The sequence below is a fragment of the Arachis hypogaea genome, chromosome 14, assembly GCF_003086295.3.
Source record: "Arachis hypogaea cultivar Tifrunner chromosome 14, arahy.Tifrunner.gnm2.J5K5, whole genome shotgun sequence".
Taxonomy (NCBI): domain Eukaryota; kingdom Viridiplantae; phylum Streptophyta; class Magnoliopsida; order Fabales; family Fabaceae; genus Arachis; species Arachis hypogaea.
In genome coordinates, this window is record NC_092049.1 from 78369727 (window position 1) to 78381274 (window position 11548).

Consider the following 11548-nt stretch of genomic DNA (forward strand, 5'->3'; position numbering starts at 1 on the left):
TATGACCAGATTGTGCAAGATATATGTGTACCAGGTGCTGACTGGGTGCGAGATTCCAAACGGAAACCCAAGTTCATTAAGAGAGGGGACCTCACTCCTGAAGCAAAGGGGTGGTTTGAAATTGTAAGGAGATCCATCCTCCCCGCAGGGAACAATGATGCCAAGGCATCATAGGCTAGTTTCACTAGCATTTTTCTGTTAGTTTTAGTTGTTTTATGCATTTTCTTGAGCTTAAAGTAACCAAAAATGGTTAAATGAAGAACAAAGTAATGAACCATCCAAACAATATGATTTCGATGCAAATTCCATGAGTTTTAGTTATATTACTTAAATGCTATGAATGAAAGATTTCTCATGAAGTTTTGCAAGACTTTGATGCAATTGTTTGGATGATTTCAGGGAAGAAGAGGCTAAGCAAGGAAGCAACAAAATCAATAAAGGAAGCTTGAATATCACATGTGGAGTTTAAGTTCCAGTTTAAGCCTAAACTGGAGCTTAAACGCCAAAATCATGAAGGATAAGAAATGCTGGGATTGAAGTTTAACCTCCAGTTTGACCTCAAACTGGAGGTTAAACGCCAGAATGAAAAGCCTCACTTAAGGAGCATTCCACGTTTAACCTCCAGTTTGACCTCAAACTGGAGGTTAAACGCCAGAATGAGTATGCCACCCAGGGAGGAGTTCCACGTTTAACCTCCAGTTTGACCTCAAACTGGAGGTTAAACGCCAGAACCAGGAAGAGTACCAGGGGCCATTCCACGTTTAAGCTCCAGTTTGACTCAAACTGGAGCTTAAACGTGTTCGATAGTTTTTTCACTCCAGGGTTGCTCTCTCCATCTCCACGTTTAACCTCCAGTTTGACCCCAAACTGGAGGTTAAACGTGTTCGACACCTCCAGGGCCACCATTCCAAGCTTCCACGTTTAACCTCCAGTTTGACCTCAAACTGGAGGTTAAACGTGTTCGACCTCCAGTATGCCTCCACCCTTTTCCACGTTTAACCTCCAGTTTGACCTCAAACTGGAGGTTAAACGTGTTCGACCTCCAGGGCTGCCCTTCCTATCTCCACGTTTAAGCTTCAGTTTAACCTTAAACTGAAGCTTAAACGTGTTCGACTACATGACTCTCCAGGGCTACCTTCTTCCATTTCCACGTTTAAGCTTCAGTTTAACCTTAACTGAAGCTTAAACGTGCTTCTACAAATGGCATCACTGGAAGTGTCTGGCGTTTAAGTTGCAGTTTAAGCTTAAACTACAACTTAAACGCCACTCTTGAAAAAAGGTTTCTGGGCCAAAAATATTGTGATTTAAGTTAGTCTTTGAGCACAATTATTAACTTAAACTTACTTTGGTATGAAACCCAATTGAATATCATGGTTTATGGGATTGGGCCTGAGGGATTGATGAGTTTGAAATCTCATTTATTGAGTCATGTGCCATTATTTGATTATCACTAAGTTGGCTCAATAAATGTTACAGGATTTGGATCAACAACCTCATCAAGATTATGGATCATAAACCCAAGACAAAAGGAAAGCAAGGAGAGGCCTCAAAGCCCAAGAAGCACAACTGAAGCTCAATATAGAAAGTGTATAAATAGGATAGAAGTTAAGTTAGAAGAGGACTTTTACTTTGATTTTTAGCTAGTTTCTTTTTCTTTGTAATTGAATTCAGAGCTATGATTCACTAAACCCCCTTTCATTGGGTTAGGGAGCTCTATTGTAATTCAATGAATCAATAATAGTGTATCTTCTTCTTCAATCTTTTCTCTTGAATTTTGTTAGAAAGCTTCTCGATCTAATTCCATTGAGTAGTTGTCTTGGGAAAGAGACTACTCATACTTGGAATCCTTCGGAGCCTTGGGAAAGGAATGGAGGATTCATGCTAGAGAAGTTTTCTCACAGTGGATTGGATTGGGGTTTGGATGGATATTGTGACATGTAATCCTACCAAATTGTGGTTCATGAAATTGTGTGGTATAATCAGTGATCAAGCATCATCTCTTCTTATGAACATTTAAACCAAGGGATTGGGAATTTGTTTGTTTTTAGAGAGCATTGGTGAGCCAAGGAATTGGGATCCAATCATATAAGATTGCCAAGCAAAATTCAATGAATGCATTGGTTGAGGAAGAGATTTACATGTTTTGATTCGGAGATTTCAATATCTCCTAAACCCAATGAATTCCCCATTTCTGATTTCCACTTTCTCTTTACATTCTGCAATTCAATTCTTGCAATCATCCCCATTCCCTTTTAATTTCAGCAATTTACATTCTGCTCTTTAATTCATGCAATTTAAGATTCAGCCATTTAATTTTCTTGTCATTTACTTTTCCCGCCAATTTTACATTCCGCAATTCTCATCTCAAATCTTGATTCCGCTCAACTAGAACACACTTCTAATCCGAATTGCTCACTCAACCAATCCTTGTGGGATTCGACCTCACTCTATTGTGAGTTTTTACTTGACGACGATAACCGGTGCACTTGCCGGAAGGAATTTTGCCGATCGTGCAATTTCCTAAATCGTAGCATAACACGTTTATGCGCATCAAGTTTATGGCGCCGTTGCCGGGGATTGGTTTTCGATTGACAATTCTCAAATTGGAAGCTAACTAGATTGAGCAATTTTCTCTTGCTTTGTTAATTCTGTTCTAAATACTTGTTGAATTTTAATTTCTGCACTTGGTTACATGCTTTCCTTCTTTATGCCTTTAAATTCATGCAACTAACTCACTGACTCACTAACTGTTTGAATTAATTCCTCAATTGAGCTGACCATACTCTTCCATTAACCAAGAGTATTTTACCTGTTTGTGTTTGAGCTGTGTTCTTGTATGACAGGTAGGAGAGGAGAGACATCAACTCCTCCATATACCGAACCGGAAAGGACCCTTCATAGACTTAGAAGGGAAGCAAGAGGGAAGAGAGTAGTGGGAGAAGAGGAATCTGAAGGAGAATCTGAGGACAATTTTGAGGAAGCTCTAGATCTCAACATGGATAGAGAAGTTCACAACCATGAGAGAGCTGATGGAAACAATGCCATTCCTGAGAGGAGGGTTCTTAGTTCATACATAAACCCAACCTCTGGGAATTGTGGTAGTAGCATCCAGAAACCACCCATTCAGGCCAACAATTTTGAGCTCAAGCCACAGCTAATATCATTGGTGAAAAATCATTGTTCCTTTGGAGGAAGTGCTAATGAAGACCCAAACCAACATCTCACAAAATTCCTGAGAATTTGTGACACTGTGAAGTCCAATGGAGTCCAGGAAGATGCCTATAAACTGCTCTTGTTCCCATTTTCACTTAGGGACAAGGCAGCTAAGTGGCTGGAATCATTCCCAAGGGGGAGTCTAACCACATGGGATGAGGTGGAAGGCAAGTTTCTGGCACGTTTCTACCCTCCACAAAAGGTCAATAGGCTTCGATCTGAGGTCCAGACTTTTAGACAACAAGATGGTGAAACTCTCTACGAGGCATGGGAGAGATTCAAGGACTTGACAAGGAAATGCCCACCAAACATGTTCCATGATTGGGTGCAATTGCACATCTTCTATGATGGGCTCTCTTATGAATCAAGGAAGGCTGTAGACCATTCATCAGGAGGTTCATTGAACAAGAAAAAGACCGTGGAAGAAGCCATTGAAGTGATCGAGACAGTGGCTGAGAATGAGTACTACTATGCATCAGAAAGGCACAACACTAAGGGAGTCATGGAGCTGAACCATGTCGATACAATTCTAGCCCAAAACAAGGTGTTTGCCAAGCAACTAGCAGAGCTTACCAGGCAATTAGAAACAAAGCAAGTGGCTGCAATACACACACAAGATCAAGAGGAAGTAGGCATTGAAGGAGGTGATTGGGATGAGGTTAACTATGTGGGAAACCAACAAAGGCAATCATATGATCCACACTCCAACACTTACAACCCAGGCTGGAGAAACCACCCAAACTTTGGGTGGGGAAACCAACAAACCCAACCACAAAACCACAAACCTTACAACCACAACCAACAAAACAATTCCACATACCAAAACTCCAACCAAAGATCATACCAAGCCACACAAAACACTTACCCCCAATCATCATATCATGGCCAAAATAATCAACATACCCAACCTAATCCGAACCAACAATTTCAAGATCAATTAAACCGGATGGAAGGAATGCTTGCAACCATGAGCCAAGACATAATTGAATTGAAGGCTTTTAAGGAAGAAGTAAATTCTAACTTGCAAAACCAAGGAGCTGCCATCCAGAAGCTAGAAAATCAAATTTTGTATTTGACTAAGCAAGCCCCTGGGACAAGCAGTTCTCATACTGTTAAGGCTATTGCAAGGGAGGAATGTAAGGCCATAACCCTCAGAAGTGGAAAGAATCTAAAGGAGATTTCAAAGGAAACCACAGAGGATGAAGTAAAGGAAAATGTGAAAGACAAAGAACAAGGACAATCTGTTACACCGTTTGCAACAAAAGAAAAAGAAAAAGAGGTCTTGAAGCCTTACACACCTAAAGCACCTTATCCTCAACGTTTGATGAAAAGTGAAAAGGATGGCCAATTCTCCAGGTTCTTGGAGATTTTCAAGAAGCTTCAAATCAACATTCCCTTTGCTGAAGCAATAGAGCAAATGCCACTCTATGCAAAATTCTTAAAAGAATTGATGACCAAGAAGAGGAGCTGGAGAAATGAGGAAACTGTGTTGTTAACTGAAGAATGCAGTGCCATCATTCAGCACAAATTGCCTCAAAAATTGAAGGACCCAGGCAGTTTCCAAATCCCCTGTATTATAGGAGAAGTCATGGTGGAGAAGGCCTTGTGTGATTTAGGGGCCAGCATCAATTTGATGTCGCTAACAATGATGAAAAGAATGAAGATTGAAGAGGCCAAACCAACAAGAATGGCCCTCCAATTGGCAGATCGAACTTTTAAATTCCCTCATGGGATAGTTGAGGATTTGTTGGTGAAGGTGGGAGAATTTATATTTCCTGCTGATTTTGTGGTGTTAGATATGGAGGAAGAAGCCAAAGCTTCAATAATTCTGGGAAGACCCTTCCTAGCTACTGCTGGAGCCATCATAGATGTACAAAAGGGTGAACTCACTCTTAGACTCCATGATGAGAAATTGGTGTTTAATGTATTCAAGGCAATGAGCTATCCATCAGAATCACTAAGGGAATGCATGAGGGTTGATGTAGTGGACATTGCAGTACAAGAAACTTTTGAGGAAACAATAAAGGAAGTGGCAGAGGAGGAGTTCACCAAGGATATTGAAGTTAGTGATATCAAGGATGATGACACAACTATGCTAAGCAGGCCAGAGAAAGTGAAAGAAGAAAAGGAAGCACCAAAACCTGAGCTCAAAGCATTGCCCCCTAATCTCAAGTATGCATACTTGGGTAGTGATGAGAGTCACCCTGTTATCATTAGCTCGGCCTTGAGCCAAGAACAAGAAGAAGAATTGATCAAGGTGCTGCAAACTCATCAAGATGCCATTGGATGGACTCTAGCTGATTTGAAGGGGATAAGTTCATCCATATGCATGCATAAAATCTTGTTAGAAAAAGATGCTAGACCCTCCATTCAAGCTCAAAGAAGATTGAATCCCGTCATGAAAGAAGTGGTACAAAAGGAAGTGAGGAAGTTATGGCAGGCAGGGGTAATCTACCCCATTTCTGATAGCCCATGGGTTAGTCCCATCCATGTAGTTCCCAAGAAAGGTGGCATAACGGTGGTGCCAAATGAGAAGAACGAACTCATACCCACAAGAACCGTTACTGGGTGGAGGATGTGCATAGACTACAGGAAGCTCAATGAAGCCACCAGAAAAGATCATTTCCCACTCCCATTCATGGATCAGATGCTTGAAAGGCTTGCCGGACATGCTTACTATTGTTTCTTGGATGGATATTCAGGCTACAACCAAATAGTAGTTGATCCTAGTGATCAAGAGAAAACATCATTTGTTTGTCCATATGGAGTTTTTGCTTATAGACGCATGCCCTTTGGATTGTGCAATGCACCTGCCACTTTCCAAAGATGCATGCTGTCCATCTTTTCGGACATGATTGAAAAATTTATTGAGGTCTTCATGGACGATTTTTCTGTGTTTGGGGATTCTTTTCCCAGCTGCCTACACCACCTTGCCTTGGTGCTTAAGAGGTGCCAAGAGACTAATCTAGTATTAAACTGGGAAAAGTGTCATTTCATGGTCACAGAAGGAATAGTCCTTGGCCACAAAATCTCTAATAGAGGCATGGAGGTGGACAGAGCTAAGGTGGAAATCATTGAAAAACTACCTCCACCAAGTAATGTCAAGGCAGTTAGGAGCTTTTTGGGCCACGCTGGTTTTTACAGAAGGTTTATTAGAGACTTTTCTAAAATAGCCAAACCTTTGAGTAACTTGCTTGTCTCTGATACACCCTTTGTATTTGATGGAAATTGCATGCTAGCCTTTGAACTTTTGAAGCAAAAACTTTCCTCTGCACCTATCATTGCCCCACCTGATTGGAACTTACCGTTTGAACTGATGTGTGATGCATCAGACCTTGCTATTGGGGGAGTGTTAGGACAAAGGAAAGACAATTTGGTACATGTGATTTATTATGCCAGTAAAGTCTTGAATGCTAACCAAAGGAATTACACAACCACTGAAAAAGAACTCTTGGCAATAGTCTTTGCATTTGAAAAATTTAGAACTTATCTCATTGGATCTAAAGTCATTGTTTTCACTGATCATTCAGCGTTAAAATATTTACTTGCCAAACAAGAATCTAAACCGAGACTTATTAGATGGGTTCTTTTGTTGCAGGAATTTGACATTGAAATCAAAGACAAGAAGGGTGTAGAGAACAAGGTGGCAGATCATTTATCAAGGATACCATGTGAAGAAGGAAGCACACAAAGCACACATGTAAATGAGTGCTTTCCTGATGAACAACTCATGCTAATTCACAAAGCACCCTGGTTTGCAGACATAGCAAACTTCAAGGCCACTGGGAGTTTACCTTTGGAATTTAACAAACATCAAAAGAAGAAATTGGTAAATGATGCCAAATACTTCATCTGGGACGAACCATACTTGTTCAAAAAATGTTCCGATGGCATACTCAGAAGATGCATATCTGAGGAAGAAGGAAGGGAAGTTTTATGGGACTGCCATGGCTCCACTTATGGAGGGCACTTTGCAGGGGAAAGAACAGCAGCTAAGGTGTTGCAGTGTGGTTTTTATTGGCCTACTATTTTCAAAGATGCAAAAGAATTAGTGAAGCACTGCCCTGAATGCCAGAAAGCTGGGAACCTGCCAAGAAGAAATGAAATGCCACAACAATTCATTCTGGAACTAGAATTGTTTGATGTATGGGGGATAGATTTCATGGGACCATTTCCCTCCTCATACTCGAATAATTACATTCTTGTGGCAGTAGATTATGTCTCCAAATGGGTTGAAGCAATAGCAACTCCAACCAATGATAATAAGGTAGTCATGAACTTCCTCAGAAAACACATTTTTTGCCGTTTTGGGGTTCCAAGAGCAATCATCAGTGATGGAGGAAGCCACTTTTGCAACAAACCATTAGAGGCATTGCTCCTAAAATATGGAGTCAAACACAGGGTAGCCACACCATACCATCCACAGACAAGTGGGCAAGCCGAAATATCTAACAGAGAACTCAAAAGAATCCTGGAAAAAACTGTGGGAACTTCAAGAAAGGACTGGTCGATTAAGCTAGATGATGCTCTTTGGGCATATAGGACAGCTTTCAAAACACCAATTGGAATGTCTCCTTACCAACTAGTATATGGAAAAGCTTGCCATCTGCCACTGGAGTTGGAGCACAAGGCATACTGGGCCTTGAAACTTCTGAACTTGGACAATAAAGCCGCTGGAGAAAGAAGGATGTTGCAAATTCAAGAATTGGAAGAATTCAGAGCGGAAGCTTATGAGAATGCCAAAATTTACAAAGAAAGAGCAAAGAAGAAGCATGACAGCAACATAGCCCCAAGGAAATTTAAAGAAGGGCAAAAAGTATTGCTCTACAATTCTAGGCTAAAGCTATTTCCAGGAAAGTTAAAATCAAGGTGGTCTGGACCATTCCTTGTCACCAAGGTCTCCAACTATGGACAAGTAGAAATCATGGAAGAAAAGTCGCAACGAACCTTCATTGTTAACGGTCAAAGACTCAAACATTACTTGGGAGATGTGGAGGAGAAGGACAAAGTTAAATATCACCTCAACTGAGGAAGCTGACCGTCAAGCTAATGACGTTAAACAAGCGCTTGTTGGGAGGCAACCCAACCTGAGGTAATACCTTTTTGCTGTTTCTTTTATTTGTTTCAATAAAAGGGGTAAAGTAGTTTCTGTGCATTGCAAAGAATTAAGTTTGGTGTTTCACACCAAACAATGAATTCATGGATCCATAAGTCAAAGGGGAATGTGTGACTCTAAGTTTGGTGTTCCACCATAAAGATCAACTGAACACAACAACCTTTGAATTATGTGAAAGGAACAACTATTCTAAGCAGTCACAGAAATGCTTAAAACCCTTAGTAGCAACATCATTCCAAGATAACTCAAGGATTCAAAGAACACAGAGAAGTAAGTGGGAGACTAAGTTTGATGTTCACACACCAACTTAAGAATCCGATACTTACCCACACATAGTTGAGCTAACCACTTAAGTGCTTGAGGAGCAAGCAACTTCATTACTCTTTGCAGGAAAGGAAACAAGAACCTTAAAGCATGAAGCAACATTTAGGAAGAAGAAGGAGAAATCAAAGTGTTTCCTGACAACAAAGAGAAAACAAGGAATTTCACAAGGTGGTATTATTCCTTGATAATTCTTTAAAAAGGTTAAACAAAAGCATGCGTGTTCTGGTTTAAACTGTAAATGTTGACTCTTTCTGGAATGTGTAGTTTTTTTTTGTTAATTGCTTTGAATAAAGTGAATGCTTAGATGTTTGGATATAACTTCACCTTCTTAAACAAGTGCCTGCCATGCTTGTTCTGTTTCCAAAAATAAAAGAAAAGCTTGAACAAAAGTAACTTGGCTAAATTAGTGACAAATCAAGTAGAATTAAGTGGTGGTATGCATGCTTGATTGTTTAGTCACATCACTAAAATTAGAGTGTAGAATTATCATTTTTTATGTAGAAGTAAAAATTGTCTATGGATCTTGATGAATAAATGTCTTTGGCCATGAAAAAGAAAGAAAAAGGAAAAGAAAAAGCCACGGAAAAAGGCAACCAAAAGCAAAAAAAATTGAGAAAATAAGCTAGGCACCAATGGTTTGAACTTCTGAGACAAATGCCTGTGGTGTTTATGTATTAAGGATATGCTTGGATGACTAGGTTCTGAGGAGTGTTTCAACACTTGGTAACTTGGGTTAACTAACCCGGGATTATCAACAAAAGTCCATTATCAAGAGCAACCTCAATACAAAACATTAGTCACACAAAGAGGTGCTGGGCACCAATGTCTCAAGAAGGAATGTGAACTAAAATGCCTAAAGTGGATATGTGTAGTGCACTGATAAGAAAAGAAAAGGCCAAAGGCTTGTGCAACACATGACACTAAGCAAACAAGGAGCAAAAGAAGCTCTAAGAAAAAGAAAAGAAAAAAACAAAAGAAAAGTGCCAAAGACATAAGAATAACAGGAGGCCATAGCAATTTTTGATGGATGCAATGAAAAAGTGATAATCCTACCTGATAAGTATGAAAAAGTGATGCTGCAACTTTCTGCATAGAACCCTTCTGATGAACTTCAAATGCTTGCTAATATAGCCAATGTAATTACTTTCTGTTCATACTGTCTTCTCAAATAACTCAGGACTTGCTTAGGGACAAGCAAGTATTAAGTTTGGTGTTGTGATGCCAAGGCATCATAGGCTAGTTTCACTAGCATTTTTCTGTTAGTTTTAGTTGTTTTATGCATTTTCTTGAGCTTAAAGTAACCAAAAATGGTTAAATGAAGAACAAAGTAATGAACCATCCAAACAATATGATTTCGATGCAAATTCCATGAGTTTTAGTTATATTACTTAAATGCTATGAATGAAAGATTTCTCATGAAGTTTTGCAAGACTTTGATGCAATTGTTTGGATGATTTCAGGGAAGAAGAGGCTAAGCAAGGAAGCAACAAAATCAATAAAGGAAGCTTGAATATCACATGTGGAGTTTAAGTTCCAGTTTAAGCCTAAACTGGAGCTTAAACGCCAAAATCATGAAGGATAAGAAATGCTGGGATTGAAGTTTAACCTCCAGTTTGACCTCAAACTGGAGGTTAAACGCCAGAATGAAAGCCTCACTTAAGGAGCATTCCACGTTTAACCTCCAGTTTGACCTCAAACTGGAGGTTAAACGCCAGAATGAGTATGCACCCAGGGAGGAGTTCACGTTTAACCTCCAGTTTGACCTCAAACTGGAGGTTAAACGCCAGAACCAGAAGAGTACCAGGGGCCATTCCACGTTTAAGCTCCAGTTTGACTCAAACTGGAGCTTAAACGTGTTCGATAGTTTTTTCACTCCAGGGTTGCTCTCTCCATCTCCACGTTTAACCTCCAGTTTGACCCCAAACTGGAGGTTAAACGTGTTCGACACCTCCAGGGCCACCATTCCAAGCTTCCACGTTTAACCTCCAGTTTGACCTCAAACTGGAGGTTAAACGTGTTCGACCTCCAGTATGCCTCCACCCTTTTCCACGTTTAACCTCCAGTTTGACCTCAAACTGGAGGTTAAACGTGTTCGACCTCCAGGGCTGCCCTTCCTATCTCCACGTTTAAGCTTCAGTTTAACCTTAAACTGAAGCTTAACGTGTTCGACTACATGACTCTCCAGGGCTACCTTCTTCCATTTCCACGTTTAAGCTTCAGTTTAACCTTAACTGAAGCTTAAACGTGCTTCTACAAATGGCATCACTGGAAGTGTCTGGCGTTTAAGTTGCAGTTTAAGCTTAAACTACAACTTAAACGCCACTCTTGAAAAAAGGTTTCTGGGCCAAAAATATTGTGATTTAAGTTAGTCTTTGAGCACAATTATTAACTTAAACTTACTTTGGTATGAAACCCAATTGAATATCATGGTTTATGGGATTGGGCCTGAGGGATTGATGAGTTTGAAATCTCATTTATTGAGTCATGTGCCATTATTTGATTATCACTAAGTTGGCTCAATAAATGTTACAGGATTTGGATCAACAACCTCATCAAGATTATGGATCATAAACCCAAGACAAAGGAAAGCAAGGAGAGGCCTCAAAGCCCAAGAAGCACAACTGAAGCTCAATATAGAAAGTGTATAAATAGGATAGAAGTTAAGTTAGAAGAGGACTTTTACTTTGATTTTAGCTAGTTTCTTTTCTTTGTAATTGAATTCAGAGCTATGATTCACTAAACCCCCTTTCATTGGGTTAGGGAGCTCTATTGTAATTCAATGAATCAATAATAGTGTATCTTCTTCTTCAATCTTTTCTCTTGAATTTTGTTAGGAAAGGCTTCTCGATCTAATTCCATTGAGTAGTTGTCTTGGGAATAGAGACTTACTCATAT

At 39.9% G+C, this 11548-nt stretch overlaps 1 non-coding gene across 1 annotated transcript; it reads right to left on the minus strand.

Moving 5' to 3' along the window:
* Nucleotides 1-3421: 3421 nt before the first annotated feature.
* Nucleotides 3422-3525, minus strand: LOC112746422 (small nucleolar RNA R71). The gene has a single exon (XR_003174308.1). It is a non-coding gene; the product is annotated as a small nucleolar RNA R71 (small nucleolar RNA).
* Nucleotides 3526-11548: the final 8023 nt, after the last annotated feature.